This window comes from Hemitrygon akajei, unplaced genomic scaffold, assembly GCF_048418815.1.
Source record: "Hemitrygon akajei unplaced genomic scaffold, sHemAka1.3 Scf000045, whole genome shotgun sequence".
NCBI lineage: Eukaryota > Metazoa > Chordata > Chondrichthyes > Myliobatiformes > Dasyatidae > Hemitrygon > Hemitrygon akajei.
Window position 1 is genome coordinate 3,461,144 of NW_027331931.1, and position 19,827 is coordinate 3,480,970.

Consider the following 19,827-nt stretch of genomic DNA (forward strand, 5'->3'; position numbering starts at 1 on the left):
ATTTTCTGTCCATTAAAAAAATAAACCATTTCATTTCTTCTACCAAGGTAAATGCCCAAACCCTTCCCGAAACTTTATTTCATTTGCCACATCTTTGCGCATCCTCCTAATCTGTCCTAAATCCTTCTCCAGAAAACTACCTGCCCTTCCGCCATCCTTCATATCCTCTGCTATCAATGCAACAACTGCAACAACCATCAATTCCAGCATCCAAATCATCGAGATATAAGGTAAAAAAAATGGATCCCGTCACAGACCCCTGTGGAACCTCTAGTCACCGGCAGCCGAACAGTAATGGCTCGCTTTATTCCCACTCCTCGTCTCCTGCCTATCAACTACTGCTCTATACATGCTGGAATCTTCTCTGTCATACCCTAGGATCATAGCTTGTAACTCTTAACTTACCAGGTGCTGCATTAAGTTAAACCTCGTCGTTCTAGCTAACAAAAACCGATTCCTGGAAATCTCAATGAGATAGAAGAGATGTTGCACAAGATGTGAGTGAATGAGGAGATGGAACCATGTGGGTGAGGGATCAAGGACAGTCACTGGTGGTCATTCAGCAATACACGGGCACTGAATAATACCATAGAAAAAGATCCTAAAATGACAAACCTAGATCAAACAACAATAACTTTGGCTTAGGCACATTGCCCCTCCCCAAACCTTATCAAAGCGCCACAGAAAGTATCCCATCCGGATACATAACTCCTTCATAAGGCTACCACTCTACCCTTGACTGCAAGGAACTGTAGAAAACTGTGGGCACTGCTGAGGACATGACAGGAACCAGACTCCCCTCCCTGGACTGTGACGGCACTTCCCATTGCATCAGTAAAGCAGGCAGCATCAAAGATCCTCATAACCCTCGCTATTCTCTCTTCTCAGCCGGGTCGAAGATTTAAAATGACATTGAAAACACATAGCACCAGGCTCCAGGAAACATTCCAGGTTGCTGTTGTAAGCACATTGAATCTTTCCCGCGTGATAAGTTGGACTCTTGATCCCACAGTCTAACTTAATGTATACTGTACACTTTTGAGCAGCCCGGGTAACTGGAAAAGGCTTATTTCTCGCATTTAATGGGGTTATACAACCGGAAACATTGGCTGTGCTTCGGCAAGTTGGAACAGTGGCATGGATTCAGCAAAAATAAACACAATGATGGCCACCAAAAACGAGAGGCCGTGAGAAATCTGGATCTCACTGCCTTGTCTGAACGGGCGAAAGATGGATCTACTCAGACAGATGGAGCAGAGTCCCGAAGGTGCAGTTACTCGGTTTAACCTTCTCGTCTACAAGAACACAACAGGTGGAAGGGCCGCTTCCTGCACCCTGGAATGAGGTAAAACAATTGTAGAGATCGGCTATCGATCTAGGTGAAGCTTGGACCCGATACGGGGCTGGATGACGAAGGTAAAGTTCCCGGGATAAACCTCAATGGATGAGTGTGGTCTCGGTATCACCACCCCATCACGCTCCCAGCACCAGGGCAAGAGGGGCTGAGTGGCAGCTCATCTCAGGATGTTCAGTGTGAAAGTCCCACAACCCGGACCGACCCAGCAGGTTCTGTCCAGGAAACAGTGGGAGGCCGGCTGTTCAGGGAAGTAACAGAGAATCACTGCCCAACATCGCTCGGGACCGGCCTCAGTTCTCACCTACGGAATCCCGTTGATCTCGCCCCGTAGAGAATGATCTCTTCCCCGGCTCCTCGCCCCAGGGGGAGTGGTCACTCTCCTGATCCCAGCCCCACACATGATCCGCCACATCCATCCACAAGAAATCACTGTCCAACAGACAATTCAGACCCAAAAAGGAATTGTGCATTCAAGCCACTTCTATATGAACAGACACTAATTTCTATCACATTCTCCTGGGTTCAGTGGTCAGGAACACTGAAACATCAAGTGAGAAACAGCAGGAGGTGGCCATTCAGCACCTCGAACCATCAACAAGATTATGGCTGCTCTCCCATCTCAGCCACGTTTCATCCCAATCCTCATCTCCTTGATCACTTCAGTCTCCACATATCTGCTGACCTCTGTCACTATTTCCACCTTTGCACCTCTCACTCCCCAGCTCTTGCCCCATCCCCACCCCTCACCTCTTTTCTCTGACTATTTCCCGTCCACTCTCAGTCCAGAGGGATGGTCTCGGCCCGAAATGTTGATGGTCCATTTCCCTCCACAGATGCTGCCCGACCCACTGAGTTCCTCCGGCAGTCTGTTCTTTGGTCTGTATAACCCGTGTTAGTATGGGGAGCGGGATTTTACTCCATATTCCAGGTACAATCTCAACAAAGCCCAAATAATTGTTAAAGTAATTCTCCGTCTTATACCAATGAGTCTTACCATCAATACAATGTACTTTTGACTTCCTTCCCTGCCCACTGCACCTCAGTCCCTCTCCACACACACACCCAGTGTTTCTGTTTCTCCTACAGAAATGGGTAATCTCACATTTCCCACATTGGACCAGCTGACCTGTTGCTCCCACTCATTCCTTTTGCCTCTGTTACGCTGAAATCTCTCGACAAGAGACACAGAACAAAGAACAGTACAGCACAGGAACAGGCCCTTCGACCCATAGTGTTGTGCTCAACCAATTAAATTTGTTATCAGAATGTTAACGAATCAAATCCCTTCTGTTTACAAAATGTCCATATTCCTCTATTTTCCTCACATTCGTGGCCTATTGAAATGTCTCTGGAAAGTCCCCAATGTGTCTGATCTACCAGCACCCCAGGCAGCAATTTCTAGCGACCCAGCACTCTCTGTGTAAAAACACTTGCCCCCTCACGTCTCCTTTAAAATTCCCCCCTCACCTTAAATGCATGGCCTCTGGTTTTAGACATTCCTACCATAGTAAAAATACATTTTCTATCTACTCTACCTATGTCTCTCATAATCTTATAAACGTCTATCAAGTCTCACCCCAGCCTGCAGGGCTCCAGAGAAAACAACCCAAGCAGTTCAACCTCCTGTTATAGCTCATGCCCTCTAATCCAGGCAATTTCCTGGCAAACCTCTTCTGCACCCTCCCCAAAGCCCTGACATCGTTCCTGGAATGAGGCGACCATAACTGTATGAAACACTCCAGATGTGGTCTAACTAGAGTTTTAAAAAGCTGCAACACAACTTCCCGATTTTTGAACTCAATGCCTCGAATAATAAAGTTAAGGATACTGTTTGCCTTCGTAACCACCCTATCAATCTGTGTAGTCACTTTCTGAGAGCGATGGATTCCAAGTTCCCTGTGCTCATCGACACTGCTAAGGGTCTTACATTTACATTTGACCTACCGAGGAGCCAAGATGATCATCACTAATAAAATCTCACTGAGCTTTTCGAATCACATTGAATTTATTTCCAAGTGAGCAAGTACGGGAAGGTACAGGTACAGAGAAACACTGACTTGTGGCAGCATCACAGGCAAGTACATTCAGATAACACATGGAACATAAATTATACGATTCTCTGTCAGTAACAATATGGAAATATCGGTTTTATGTCATTAAAGATATAGAAATACACATTTTGTATCGAGAGCACACTTGGAATTGTTGAATTTGCCCCCTCAGCCCACTTGTTGCCAGTTTGTGAAAAACTGGGCTCCAGGCACCAGTCCCTACAACACACACTGGAACATCCTGAAGGTCCACGAGGGTCCTTCTATTTAAACACACAAACAGGAAAAGGATCAGGCCACCCGGCCCCTCCAAACTGTCCTGTCATTCAACAAGACGCTGGGCTGGTGCATCTTTACCCCGCCAACACCACTCTTGCCCCCTACTTTCCCCAGACTATTGGCCCCACTGCTGGTCAACAGTCTGCCCGTGTTTGCCCCCTAATGTGGTGAATCTCTCTGCTCGCCACCACCATGGGTTCAGACATTTCCACAGATGAGCTCCTCTTGACCCAGTGGGACACCAATCCTGTCCACTCCCTCTCACAGCATCTTTATCCTGATAATAAAATCCCCCTCTCCCTCCATCTTCTGCCAGGGTCCCTCCCCGGCGGACCAGCATCAAGTTGATGAACGAGCGGTCACCTTTTACCTCTCAGCGATACATCAGACTCTGGCCGCAGGAGACGCTTCACAAACGCCCCAACTTCCCTTGGAGAGAAATGGGAATAAATCACAAAGCAGGTCATTTACTTCGTTTGTTCCGCTTTGACCAGGAGATCGGACTGGAGGTAACACCCTCCTCGTCGGTCCGCCTGCGCTGTTGGGTGTAACCAGTGACTGACATCTCTTCGCATCAATGAGAATTAACACGGCTTGTAAATACTCTGTTGACTGCACCAAGTGGTGTGGGCTGACATGATTAGTACTTGAGCCATTAACCAATCTCAACGCAAGCCAGGCCGTGCATGTATGATGTCAAGTACCGCACTCGTGACGTCAGATCCCCGGTGTGGGGGAGCGCTTGTATTTTGAAATACCTGAATGGACATTTAATTTGTTTTCAGGGGGACAACAAAATCAATCATGGGATTCGCCCGGCTGCGAATAACGCACTGGTGGAGTGGACAGCGTGCTGTTTGTCTCGAGTTGGATCACAAAACCCTAATTTTTGGGGAGGACTTTCTAGGCTGATCTGGTTTCGGATTGTTTCATCAGTGCAGTGTCACGCTGTTCAGTATTTTGAAAAACAACTGTTTCACTAATGTAAACCAGAGTTGCCAGTGGGATCTACATGCAGTGTATTAGACAACAGAAGATCTCTAGTCCCTGCAGTCTTTGTCCCCTGGTAGACTGAAACCCTGACAGTGCGGACCATTGATACCCTCATATCCTCAAAGCCAGGGGATCATGCAGACAGACGGTGGCTGAGAGGAATTATGTTTGTTGTTTGTAAAAGTTTGCCACAGTCGGATGGATGGAGTTGATGTAGAGGTCGGGAGTGTCACAGAGAAACGGCCGGACAGCCGAAACCTCTCTGTTGTCCCTCCAGCTTCCAAACAATGGTGGTGATGTGGGGACCTCCGGCCACTGGGGGGCTCCACTGAGATCTCTTCTCAATTCCCTAGGAATATTCTGACAGTGGGGGTATGATTTCAATATCCATCGTTCCTTTCAACTAATTTCAATTAATTTCAACCGATTCCACACTCTGGCCCACAAGCGGTCCCTCACTGATCTTTTGTAGCCATGACAATGCATAAATTGCAAGAAGAACTCAGTAGTCCTGGCAACATCCGTGGAGGCAAATGAACAGTTGATCTATTGGGCTGAAACACTTCGTCGGTACTGGAAATGAAAGGGGAAGGACCAGATGATTGATTGATTAGGGATGCGTGGGTTGTTCTTCTGAGGGACCCGGGTCTGTGGGTCAGCAGCTGCCTGTCTGTGCTCATTCCTCACACTGGAGTGGCCTTTCTGATGAAATTAGATCCAATTTATCCGACAATTCACTCTTATTAGGGAATGAGCAAAGTCACTTTAACTCTTTCTCCTGCTGGGAAACCGATAAAACCTATACCCTGATATGGAAGACACCACTTACATCTGATGCTGTAACCCGACGGCGTTCAGTGGGGTCCCGGGTAACCACAGTCTGATTTCCTGGGTGAGCGGCAGTGGACCTGGACTAGAGTGCTTAACCTGCGTGGAGACTTCAGTCTGCGATGTGGCCTGTATTGACATTTTCTGGCACCAATGGGAGTTAAATAACTCGCATGTCTCCTGACGGCTGCGCAAGGTTTCTCAAATCCTCTCAGCGTGAGCCCGGGAGCGGAGGGTAACGAGCTCCATGAGAGCCCGCATGTCAGGCAGCAGGCGGGATGGGACAGTGAGCTGGTGTGTGAGAGCCCCAGGGAGTCTGCAGCGGGAGTAGGAGGAAACGGGGAGAGTGTCTCTTGGTCCAATACTGTGCTCCCCAGCACTCCGAGTTTGACATAAGCTCGATCCCCTCTCGCAGCTGGGGTACATAAATAACGCACAAAGCTGCATGCAAATAATTAATGTTTGATTTCAGTACAAATGCATAAATTAAATCCTATCTCCCTTTGCATGCAGTCATTATACCAGCTTACATCAATTAAATTGTCAGAGATTTTCCAGTCAACATACCAACATGCATAACTGGACCACACAGCCCCTCGAAACTGCTGTAGATCAAGAAATCATGACTGGTCGAATCTAGAATTTCATTACGTATTCCTCTGTGTCCATCCCTGTAACACTTCTAACCCACTGTTCATCAGGAATCCCGTGCTTAAACAGAATTACAGTCTTTGCTTCCACTGGCGATTGAGGAATTCAAATTTATCACAATCAACACAGGAACACAGGAACAATCAATGTATTTGCCTGCAATAAGAAACTTTGAAAACAGAACAGGTGTTTGCTGTACAGCTCCCGTACCCTTGCTTTGAAACAGGTGGCCATTGTTCTAGAGCAGATCTTAATCTTTACCAAACCTGTGGAAATGTAAATCATGCCAGCAGGAAACAGTTGGAACACAAAAGGCACCAGAGCCAGAAGTGGCTTCAAAAAAACAAATATCTCCTTGATCGCTGATTTAACGCACAGACAACTGGTTGTTGGGAAATAAATCTCTGAAATAAATATCAGAGGCTGAGTTATTCTCATCTTAATTCCCCACGAATACTCTGATAGTGAGGATACTGTGTATCTTTTCTTACAAATAACCCCACCCACTGCCCCACATGGATCTCTCGAAACCATGGCAACACACACAATGTTGGAGGAACTCAGCAGGTCAGGCAGTATTTATGGATGGGAATAAACAGTCGACGTTATGGTCCGAGTCCCTTCATCCGGACTGGACTGGAAAGGGGAAGAGGGAAGATGATTGACTGATTTGGAAGGTGCGGCTTGTTGTTCTGAGAGACTCGGTGCTCAGGGTCTGCGAGCAAGTAGCTGCCTGTCCGTCACATTCCTCAGAACAGGGAGCGGCCGTTCCGCTGAAATCAAATCCAAACCGGTTCAGCAAAACACTGTCATTCAAGCGTGAAGAAAGTTTAACCCTTTGCACTACAAGGAGGAGCAATAGAACCAATGAGGTGATGTAACATACATGAGCTGGACTCTTGAAGTTCGACTATTCTTTTTTCCATTGATGCTGCCTGGCCTGCAGAGTTCCTCCAGCATTTTGTGTGTGTTGCTCGGATTCCCAGCATTTATCTGCTGATTTTCTCTTGTTCGAGAGAGATCAAAGGCGGATCACTGCCCCGTGGGTATTTCATATGTTACTACCGGGGTGAAAGATTTCTTCTGCTCGTTCTCAGTAGAAACCACTCTCGTTTCTCTTAATCCATTTGGACTGTAATTGACTCGTTAACATGAACATGTCAGGACTCCCTTCTCCCACTAAATTCACTCCCGATCCCGACCAAAGCCGAGTCTCGCTGTAAACGCTGAATCGTTGTGCAGAATCATAGACAACACTTACCTCTGATGTTTAACCGGATGGCGTTCAATGTGGTCCGGGGAAATCTCAGTCTTACTTCCCGGGTGATCGACAATGGTCCTACATCGGTGTGCTCACCCTGTACGGAGAGTTGAGTCTGAGCTGCTGCTCCGGAGGCCACTCGGCTGTGATGTGTCCGTCGCTCATTACAGATGGACAGGGCCAGGTGAGCCGGGGTAGAGCGGGACTGCCGCAGTCCGGGTCACACCAACTCTCACCGGCTCAGGACAGGTCTGACAGCGGGAGGAGGCGGGAGTGGGATCAATGTAGCAACCCTAAAGAGGAAAACAAACAGGCTGCGTTAACCTTTCTGTCCGGATTTCCGTGTAGATCTCTCCTTTTTCTTTCACCGCAACCAATGGGGCGGAGTTTCTCTGCTTAACTCAGCGAGTCCCAGGCTGCGAATTTGATCCAGTCCGGGTTCTGGGAGGGTCTGAACTCCGCCCTCTGTGTAAGAAAGACTGCCTGACATGGATAGAGTTTCAGCTCAAACGTCCCTCACCTGTTCAGGTAGAGAGCTGCTTTTCTGCTGAAATTAAACCAAACACGTTCGACTATATATTTCCACTAACTAAAAAAAAACTGGAGAGATTATTACATTTCCATCCGGACAACTACTGTCACAAGAAACCGCCTCGCCCACAGATAACAGCGGGTTTCATTTCACAAGCGGAGGTTGTTGATTGACACCCCGCCTGAAATACTTGTTAAATTTATTTCTTTTAAAAGTCATTTATTCCAAATGGCCTGAAGTTTTACCGAGAGAGGGAGTAACGCACTCACTGAAAATTGTCACATTCGTTAAAATGGCCGACAGAGAGGGAATGACGCACTGATTGAAATGAGTATGGGAGGAGGGGGAATTGTGTGCCGATTAAAAGTGGGAGCCTCACTCCTCTCTATCCCCTGGCCTAACCCTCACTATCTTCATCCCTCTACCCCATCTATCCTCATGATTTTGCAGACCTCCATCAAATCTCCCCCAAATCTTCTGCGTTCCAAGGAACAAAGTCGTAACCTATTTATTCTTCCCCTATAACTCAGGTCCTCCAATCGCAACAACATCCTTGTACATTTTTGTTGTACTCTGTCAACCTTATTAACATCTTTCCCATTTAGGTGACGTAAACTGCACACAATATTCCAAATTAGGTTACGTCCCTGCAATTTCTGCATCCACCTCCATCGGGGTCCTAGGACTGAATTTCTCAGTCGCTGGGGATTTATACACTCAAAGTTGTCCAATTTGCCCATAACACTTACTCATCCGTAATTTGTATAACATCCATGGCCTCACTTCAATAGAGTCTTTTCCCGAGTGAACACAGAAGCAAAAACCCACTTAAGAACTCCTCTACGCTTTTTGGCTCCATGTGGACATTGCCATTCTGATAATCCAATCAATCAATTGTGTCTCCTCCAATCCTTTTGCTTTTAAAACATCTGTATAATCCCTCACCTTGTCTGTTAGGACAACCTTATGCCACCCTATAGCCTTCCTGGTTTCTTTCCAATGGGACATTGGAAAAAAAGTTGAATTTCCCCATGGGGATGAATAAAGTATCTATCTATCTGTCTATCTATCTATCTATCTATCTATCTTTTCTTCACCACCCTATCCATATGAGATTCCACCTTCAGGGAACTATGCACCATTATTCCTAGATCACTCTGTTCTACTGCATTCTTCAACGCCCTACCATTTACCATGCATGTCTTATTTGGATTGTTCCTACCAAAATGTAGCACCTCACACTTATCAGCATTAAACTCCATCTGCCATCGTTTAGCCCACTCTTCTAACTGTCCTAAATCTCTCTGCAAGCTTTGAAAACCTACTTTATTATCCACAACGCCACCTACCTTAGTATCATCTGCATACTTACTAATTCAATTTACCACCCCATCATCCAGATCATTAATGTATATGACAAACAACATTGGACACAGTACCAGTGATGGGTAAATTAATGGAAAATATTCTTAAAGATGGTATATATAATTAGCTGGATAGACAGGGTCTGATTAGGAACAGTCAACATGGATTTGTGCGTGGAAGGTCATGTTTGACAAATCTTATTGAATATTTTGAAGAAGTTCTTAGGAAAGTTGATGAGGGTAAAGCAGTGGATGTTATCTATATGGACTTCAGTAAGGCCTTTGATCCCTGTGGCACATCGCTAGTCACCGGGGTCCAATCTGACACTACTCTGTGGCATCTTCCACCCAGCCACTGTAGAATCCATTTTACTACTTCAATATTAATATCTAACGATTGAACCTTCCTAACTAACCTTCAAAGGCCTTACTGAAGTCCATACAGATAAATCTCAATCCTGGGTCCAGTCTTATCCTTTTCCATAATTATATTGAAACTAATGGCATTGTGATCACTGGACCCAAAGTGCTCCCCAACACATACCTCCATCACCTGACCTATTTCATTCCCTAACAGAAGATCCAACACTGCCCCTTCTCTAGTTGTTACCTCTATGTATTGCTGCAAAAAACTATCCTGCACACATTTTACAAACTCCAAACCATCCATCCCTTTTACAGTATGGGCTCCCCAGTCTATGTGTGGAAATTAAAATCTCCCACAATCACAACCCCGTGCTTACTACAAATATCTGCTATCTCCTTCCAAATTTGCTCCTCCAATACTCACTCCCCATTAGGTGGTCTATAATGCACCCCTATTAGTATTACTACACCTTTCCAATTCCTCAATTCCACCCAAATAGTCTCCCTAGATGAGACCTCTAATCTGTCCTGCCAGATCAGCGCTGTAATATTTTCTCTGACAAGCAACGCAACACCTCCCCCTCTTGTCCCTCCGATACTATCACACCTGAAGCAACAAAATCTAGGAATATTTAGTTGCCAATCAAACCCGTCCTGCAACCATGTTTCACTAATATCTACAACATCATATTTCCAGATATCAATCCATGCTCTAAGCTCATCCACCTTTCTTACAATGCTCCTAGCAATAAAATAAGTGCATTTAAGAAATTCTCCACCTCTTCCTCTCTGTTTATCTCTAACAGTACACAGAACTTTACTGTCTTCTTTTTCTTCCTTCTGCCATACATCTGTTTCTACACTCTGGTTCCCCTCCCGCCTAATATCTAGTTTGAATTCACTGGAGCCTCTCTAGCAAACCTGCCTAAAAGAATATTTGTCCCCCCTCCAGTTCACCTGTAAACAGTCCCGCCGGACAAGGTCCCACCTTCCCTGGAAAACTGCACAATTATCTATAAATCTGAAGCTCTCCCTCCTGTACCATGTCTTCAGCCATGTGTTGATCTGCACTATCTTACTATTTCTGAACCCACCTGCAGGTGGGCACTGGTAGCAATCCTGAGATCGCTATCCTGGAGGTCCTGTCCTTTAACTTGGCACGTAGCTCCCTAAACTCACCTTTCAGGACCTCCTCACTCTTCCTACCCACGTCATTAGTCCCTACATGGACCACGACATCCGGCTGCTCACCCTCCCTCTTGAGAATAATGAGAACTCAATCCCAGATAACGCGGACCCTGGCACCAAGGAGGCAACAGACCATCTGGGATTCTCGATCTCTTCTACAGAACCTACTATCTGTCCCCTTAACTATCGAATCCTCTATCACTTACTGCTCTCCTCTTTTCCCTCCTTCCCTTCTGAGCTGAGGGTCCAGTCTCGTCGCCAGAGACACAACCACTGCAACTTGTCCCTGGTAGGTCATCCCCACAGTATCCAAAATCGTATATTTATTGTTGATGGGAACACCCACAGGGGTGCTCTGCTCTTCCTGTCTATTCCCCTTCCCTCTCCTGACAGTCACCCAACTACCTGTCTCCTGACTCCTACGTGTGACTATCGCCCTGAAACCCCTCTCTGTTTCTGCCTCTGTCTCCGGAATGATCCGAAGTTCATCCAGCTCCAGCTCCAGTTCCCTAACACGGTTTGTCAGGAGCTGCAGCTGGATGCACCTTTTACAGGTGTAGTCATCAGGGACAGCTGTGCTCGCCCTGACTTCCAACATACTGCAAACAGAGCACTCAACTGCCCTAACTGCTGTCTCCATTAGCTACTCCTAAGCTAATTAGATTAATTAAAGGAGCTTACCCGGCCTTACCTCACCTGGAGTGAAGCTCGTACTCAGCCTCTGCTCGCTATTTAAATTCTCCCGCTGCCTCACAGGCCGACTTTCACTCACTTGCGCAGTTGTGCCCCGTTCAAACCTCGCCTCTGCCTGTTCTCGCCAAAGCCTGATTTCCTCGAATTCATAAGTACCTGATTTTTTCCCCTACCTGCCTACACCTGTTATACATCTATTTTTTTCTTCTATAGCAGAGCCTCAATACCACGGAGCAGAGCTGTCGTTCTCCATACTTCCTTTGAATCTGATGGTATTGTGATCACCAGATGCAAACAGTTTCCCCACACAGACATCTGTTACGTCTGTTCTGTCTCAGTCACTAATAGGAGATCAAGTATCACATTTGAGTCTTTAGGACTTCAGTGTACTAATTAATTTCTCCAGTCTACCCATAAAGCCTCACTGGATGAGTTCTCCCATCTGTCCTTATTGCACACTGCTGTGACAGTTTTCCTGAGTAGTGAAACCATCCCTACCCCTTTAATCCCTCACGCTCTGTTGTATTTAAAGCAACAGAACACCAGAATATTGAGCTGCCAGTTCTCTGCAAGCCAGTCTCAATAATGGTGACAGTATCATAATGCCATGTGTTGATCCATGACCTGAGCTCATCCGCCTTTCCTTCAATACTTGTTCCATTGAAATATACGCAGCTCAGAATATTAATCACAACATGGTTAACCTTCGATTCCTGACTTTGTCTGAGGTCTTAACAACATCTGTTTGAGATACTTGGATAGGTACATGGATGGGAGGGGTGGAGGTTAGGTCAAAAGGTCACATCGTAGTAACAGTTCGACAGGGAGACCGGGAACCGTGCACAGTAAAACTCCCAGTGTGGGAAAGGGAGAAAAGGAATCATTCGCAGTAAAGCAGCCCGTGTGGGGTATGGCGATTGGGAATGGTGGGCAATACGATCCAAAGACCGGGAATTGTTTGCAGAGAAATTCTCGTGTGGAATTGGAGACCGGGAAACATGTGTGGTAAACACCCCTGCTGTGGAATATCAAGACCGGGAACAACAATCTCATGGTGGAGTTGTTCAGTGACTTGTGATCAGCCATGACGAACATCCTGTCATTGTGGATGAATAAATATTTTGTCCAATAATTCTGGCCTCCCTCACTCATCCTTGCCTCCTCACCACCGCTCTTCACCCTGCTCTCTTCTCTATCCCTCTCCCTCACTCTTCCCAACTAGCACCAACTATTCGCTACCCGTCAACCTCACACTCCTTTCTCATCATCACCCCAGTCCTCACCCTCCTACCCCACACCTTTATTCGTTCTGCCTCAATCCTATTTCCCTCACTGCTCTGCCACTGATGTCATTTTCACTAGCCCATCATTCTTCACCACCCAACTTGGTCACTCTTCCTTCCTCACTGTACATCCCACCCCTCCCTCCTCACCACCCATCTCTTATCCCTCTCTCCTTGCTAACCTACTTGCCCCTCTTGCTCACCCATTCCTCGCCGCCTCCTGCACACCCCTCCGACATCCCACTCACTCAACCCCTCCTCGACACTATTTATTCTACCTTCCCCTCCTACTCCCTGTCACTCCCTCACTCTCCCCACCATTTATCCTTCGGCGCTCTTGCTCCTCTCTTTCTCTGCCTCTTTTCCTTCACCCTCTCTCCTATTCCATTCCCGTCTCTCTATGCCTCCCATTACCCTCTCACTCCCTTTCTCTCAGCCTCTCAGTCACACTCCCCACACTTTCCCCCTCTTTATTCCTCCCTCTCTCTGCCCCTTCTTTCTCTCTCTGACCCTCTCCCCATCTGTCCCCCTCTCCTCTTTCTAGACCTCTCTCACCCTGCTTTTCCTCTTCTCACTCCCCCTTTGTCCCTCTCCCCCTTCTTTCCCTCCCCATGTATCACTCTCTTACTCCCCCTTTCTCTGGCCCTCTCCCTTCCCTCACTCTTGCCCTCTCCCCTCATTCCCCATCTCTCACTCCCACTCTCCCCACTCTCTCTACTTCCTCTACTTCCCCCTCTCCACCTTCCACACACTCACCCTGCCCTTGCCCTGACCCTGCTCACCCCAACACTCCCCTCCTTACCCTCAGTCACTCACCCTAACATCAACAGCAGTTAAAAGTTTAGTGGGTTCCATACCCTGGGGTAATATTCTTTAATTTAAATATTGTGACATTTGGGAATGGCATGAACTGGTTTATTTGAACGAATCATGGAAAAAACACAACTGCAGATGATGAGAGTTGAGGTAAAAATAAAATTTTGTAAACTCACAGCAAACAAGGCAGCAAATGAAACCGGTAATGTAATGGGTTTGAGACCCGAAGTCATGTTCTTTATGTCATGTCAAAGGCTCTATCACTACACTGCAGCAGAAATGGTTAAATACAATACTAAAGTGACTTTGTTCAAACCCGAATGAGAGTGATTTGTCGAACCGGTTCCATTTGATTACAGCATTTCTGAGGAAAGTGGCTGTGGCAGTTTACAATGACATCAAAACGCTGTGGGACTATTCTTGGGGAATTACTGTGTGAATCATTCAAATTTTGATATTTACCAAAAGTTCCTTAAAAGAAAGGACGGATGAAAAGACACGAGGACGTTAGATGGCCAGGGAGGTGATAAATTTGGTCAAGAAGGAAATGGAAACGTATGTAAAGCTTCAGAAGTTAGGATCAAAGAAAACTCATGAGGAGTACAAAGAGACCAGAAAATAACTAAAAAAGGGAATTGCGAAAGGCAAGAGGGGTCATGAAAAATTCTTGGCAAGTCAGATTACGGTGAATCCTAAGGCATTCAATACATTCATCAAGAGGAGGAGGATGACTAGGAAGAGAACCCTAATGCGTTCCCTTCAGTAATCAGCTAGAACCACATCAGGCAGGCACCATCCCCAGCATTCACAAAACTGCATGTTATATTATATCAAAGAACTTCTTTGGAAAGGATCTCTAGTTTAGTAAATGACCTGAAACCCCACTGTGTCTATTTTAAAACACAAAAAGCAAAGCAACTTTGCCTCACAAAATGGAGGATGTAAAACAGTTCCACAAAATAGCAGCTTCCATCTCCAAGCACGTGGCAGGAGCAAAGACAATTGATCTGTCTGCTTCCACTGTCCTTGACCCATTCGACTTCGACATTTTCTTCCAGATGATAAATCCACCGTCATTAACAAATTAACACCAATGAGTTAAACTGTCCGCAATTATCACCGTCATTCTGCATTGATATAAAACTACAGTGCAGCAGCGTGTCCGAGCATGTCTGCAGATCCAGAGTCAACTGCTGAGATATTTATCAAATCAACATTCTACAGACAGGCTGCAACAGGGACGGGAGTAAACAGTCCAGCTCCACCGACCTCATAACACAGCCAAATGGGTTTTCCCCCCACATAACCTCACCCCTGAGATAATGAATTTGATTACTGGGGTCCCATTCTGTGCCCTATCCTGGGATACTGATGGCATGACTGGTGTCTGAGACCGAGCCCCACGTGGGTCTTTGAATAGCATGACGGTGCACCATTCTGCACCCCATCTTGGAACGCTGATGGCATCAATAGAGACCCTTACTGAGACTAATCCTGGGGCATTATGGGAAAATGTTTGTGTTTCCATCGATTTTGGGAGAGTGAGAAAGTGGTGGGTGCAGTCGTCACAGATTTACAAGGGATGTCAGCCACCCCAGAAAAACACGAGTCGTATTCTGAGAATGCTTCAGAGATGGGGTCATTTTTGCTGCAGTTGGAAGTTTCCACATCCCTTAAAAGGCTAACAATTACACCAGTGCCCAAGAAGAGCAGTGTGAGTTGCATTAATGACTATCGTCCATAGCAATAACAGTTACTGTGATGAAATGATTGAGGGGTTTGCGATGGCTAGAATTAGCTCTTCTCTCAACAAGGACCTGGGCCCACTGTAATTTACCTGCATCCACAATAGGTCACAATGCAATCTCATCGGCTCCTCACGCGGCTTTGGATTACCTTGACAATACGAATACTTACATCAGAATGCTGTTTCTCGACCATAGCTCAGCGTGTAATGCAATTATTCCTACAGTTCTGATCAAAAGGCTCGAACCGCTGGCCTTTCTACCTCCCTCTGTAACTGGATCCTTGATTTCCTCACCAGAAAACCACAATTGGTGCAGATTGGATATAACGCCTGCACATCACCAGCGACACGGCTACTGTTGGCAGATTTTCAGGTGGCGAGGAGAAGGCAAACAGGAGCGAGATATATCACCTGGATGAGTGGTGTTGCAGCAACAAACCTGCACTCAACATCGGTAAGACCAATGGTCTTATTGTGGACTTATGAACGGGTAAGATGAGGTCACACACACACACCAATCGTCATTGTTTGGTCAGCAGTGGAAAGAGTGAGCAACTTCATGTTCCTGTGTGTCAGCATCTCTGAGGATCTATCCAGGGCCCAGCATATCGATGCACAAAGAATGCACGGCAGCCGTTATATTTCATTAGGAGTTTGACGAGATTGTGGATGTGACCAAAGACTCACAGATTGCTACAGATATACCGTAAAAAGTGTTCTAACTGGCTGCACATCACTTGATATGGCGGGATAGGGGAAGTGGTGAAGCTACTGCACAGGATCGAAATACTCTAAGGAAAGTTGTCAATTCAGTCAGCTCCATCATGGGCAGTAGCTAACGTGGCATCCAGGACATCGTCATGGAGCGATGCCTCAAAACGGCGGCATCAGTCATTAGGGATCTGCTTCACCAAGGAGATGCCCCCTTCTCATTGGTATCACCAGGAAGGTGGTACAGGAGATGGAGGACACACACTCAATAAGTCAGGAACCGCTTCCTTTCCACTGCCATCCGATTTCTGAATTGACATGGAACCCATGAACCTACTTCACTGAATTCATTGTTACAATACTTATTTAACTTTCAGTAACAGATACTTATTGTAATACAGTTTTTTCTCTACTATTATATATTGCATTGTACTGCTGCCACAAAGCCAACAACATTCACTATGTATGCCTGTGATATGACACATCCTCCTGATGACTCTACGGGGATTAATCCCGATTGGGCCTATCAGGCTGAAGATCCACTTCCCGTGTTCTTCTCTGTTCCCCAATAACAAACTGTGCAGACAGATGGACAAAGATCACATCCTCATCCCTGGGACTCAATCACAGCCGTCGTGGGGCAGTAATGCCGCTGCTCCACTTGTCAGTGATGAGAAACCATTTTTAACATTTCACTTTCCAGAGAGCCGGACTCTGAGCATTGCCGGTTTGGGACTGTGTTCACAGGGATACCTGAGGCTTTTTGAAACAGACTTGCTCCACTGCCCTGAGAGGACACTTGCAGTGTGGACGGTCCTGCAGCAGCCCTGGGGTCATAAGGTCCTGGACTCAGACACTGGGCTTTGGCAACAGCAGAGCTCTGCAAAGTCTCCCCCATAACTTTCATGGTTAGTTTCTCCCCAGAGCCGTGAAAGTCTGCTGTGCAAGAATGTTGTTGGTCAGTTATCAAACTGGAACAACGTGACACTTACTGCTCTGGGAGAGAGAACAGTTAATTTACTGAATTAAAAATATATAGTTCACTACAATATAGCAAGACATTTGGCAGAGTCCCCACCTGGGAGATTAGACAAGAAGGTTTGGCATTCAGAATGAGGTGGTAAATTGGTTTGGACATTGGTTTTGTGGGAGAAGCCAGTAAGTGGTGGAAGATGGTTTGACTCTCTGACTGGAGACCAGTGACTCGTGGGGTGCAGTGGGGGTCGGTGCTAGGTTCATTGTTGCTTATCATCTCGGTCAACGTTCTGGATGATTTAATTACTGCAATAGTTATTTTTTGTTCAACAGTAGGTTATTTGCCGTGGACCGTACTTATTAACTTAATTTACAGTAACTCTGTAGTCAGAGCTTTTCTTGTGCACAGACCAGGCAGAAATTGGCCACTCAGCCCATCGAGCCTGTGAAATCACGGTGTTTGCTCCGAAATGCCGCCTGTCGCTTTCTGTAACTGGTCACCCCACCCCCACTGTTTGTTATGTATCGAGACTTTGAACAGAATCAACGTCTTTTTCTTTTAAAGGACGTTGAGGAAATCAGCTCGAAACACCAACAATAAACACAGTCACGAGAAAAACGACTACACTTGCTTTGGAATTGTAACCCCTGATTCAGGAACTGTTTTGAACCTTGACATGAATTGTGGAGAATCTCAACCGTGCAGACAGGATAATGCAAGAACACAAATACCACGACCGCCAGAAGAGACAAAATAGTGCGAATAACTTCTTCTAATACACACAAAATGCCGGAAGAGGTCAGCAGGCCAGGCAGCATCTGGGAAAGGAGTCTTGCCGAAGGGTTTCGGCCCAAAACGTCATCTGTTCACTCTTTTCTCCAACATTTCGTGTGTGTTGCTCCGGCATCTGCAAATGTTCTCTTGTTTGCGAGTAACTTCTTGATCACTGATCCAAAACACGGGTAACATGTCGACTGGAAGTAAAGATCAGAAATAAAGAACAGAAGCTGAATTCACCTTAATTCACTAAGAATGTTCAGCCTCCCTGTGGGTATATTTTCAAGTCGTTTCCTTCTAACTTTACACCAGACCATCAGACGAGGGTCATTTAGTAACTATGAGGGAGGGGCCGATGTTGCTGCTCTGTGAGACTCACAGTGCAATTTTCTGTGTGCAAGCTGCTGCCTGTCTGCAGGGCAAATTCTGACACGCAGACATTCCTTGGAGCAGGGAGCGGCTTCTCTGCTGAAAACGGACAAACTACTTCAACATTTCACGCTCACCTTCAACTGTGAACAAAGCTAATTTAACACTGAATTTAAATATTTCTGTAACAGGAAAAAACATTAAAACACCGATGATATAGAAAAGAAAGTTCACCAGTGTCTGCAATCTGAATGTCTACTTATTACAATTGCTATTAGACTTTGAGAGTTTCCAGTAGTTTATTTTACTTCAAACACCCAATATCTGTAGTTTTAATATATATATATTTGCGACTTAATTAAATGAATCGATCTGTGGCATAGTCCACGAGGATGTTCCGAATGCCAATATCTTACAGTAGCTCTGTATTCTCACTAGTTTTTCCTGTGTATGTGAGTGAGTGTGTGTCAGGGAGGGAGAAGAGGGAGAGAGACTCTTTCACTGCCCTGTGGGGACATTTCGCATATCATTGCAGAAAGGTTTTTCTACAGCGTCTCAGTAGAAACCAACTGGAGAATGTTTGTAGTTGAAGGTAATTGTTTCTTTTAATCCATTTGGTCAATAATTAATTTGTTAATTTGAAGATTTCAGAGTTCCCTTCTCCCACTGACTTCCCTCCCAAGCCCGACAAAAGCCAAACCCCAGTGTAAACGCTCCCTGGTTCTGAAGAATCGGAGACAACACTTACTGTGATGTTGAAACCGGACGGAGTTCAGTAAGGTGCTGGGTGAGCGGTGTGCTCACCATACACAGAGATGTCAGTCTGAGCCGCTACACCCGAGGTTATTCGGTTATATAGTGTCTGTCGCTCATTACAAAACACTCGCTATCCTTCCCGCGCTGTCCTCCCACTTGCCCCCCTCCCCGCTGCGCTCTTCTCCCACCCCCTGTCCACTTTTCCTCCCACCCTCTCCTTCCCCACCTACCCCGAGCTCTCTCTCCCTCCCTTCCCATGCTCCACTCATCCCATGCTCAACTCCCCTTCCTCTTTCCCCACACCCTTCCCCGCTCTCTCATGCCTTCATCCCTCTCCATCTCTCCTTCTTTTTCCTGCCCAGCTAATGCCTCTCCTGTCATCTAAATGGGAGAATGTTCAAACATCAGAGGTGCAGAGGGAATCAGGTGTACTCAGGTCTGACTCCTGGAAGGTTAATTTATAGGTTGAGTCTGTGATAAAGAAGGCAAGTGCAATGTTGTCATTTATTTCAAGGGGAATAGAATATAAAAGCAAGGAGAAAATTCTGAGTCTTTATGAGACGTTAATCAGGCCATATTTCAAGTGTCATCAACAGTTTTGGGCCCAATATCTCAGAAAGCACGTGTTGTCATCGTTGAGTGACCGCAGGAGGTTCATGAGGATGATTCCAGCAATGAAGGGGTTCACATATGAGGAGCATGTGGCAGCTTTGGGTCTGTACTCACTGGAATTAAGAAAAATGCTGGGGAATCTCATTGACACCTACTGACTGTTAAAAGGACAGGCTGGGGTGAATGTGGAGAGGATGGGTCCTGTGGTGAAGGTATC

The 19,827-nt window shown here is 46.1% G+C and overlaps 1 protein-coding gene and 1 long non-coding RNA gene across 2 annotated transcripts in view; both read right to left on the reverse strand.

Moving 5' to 3' along the window:
- LOC140720622 (NACHT, LRR and PYD domains-containing protein 3-like) overlaps nucleotides 1–19,827 on the reverse strand; it is a 745,417-nt gene that overhangs the window by 275,488 nt on the left and 450,102 nt on the right. The gene's annotated exons all lie outside the window — the stretch shown is intronic.
- LOC140720632 (uncharacterized) overlaps nucleotides 1–19,827 on the reverse strand; it is a 42,548-nt gene that overhangs the window by 11,916 nt on the left and 10,805 nt on the right. Inside the window, exon 2 of the long non-coding RNA XR_012097232.1 lies at nucleotides 7,421–7,713. This is a non-coding gene — a long non-coding RNA (uncharacterized lncRNA). The remainder of the gene's footprint in view (nucleotides 1–7,420; nucleotides 7,714–19,827) is intronic.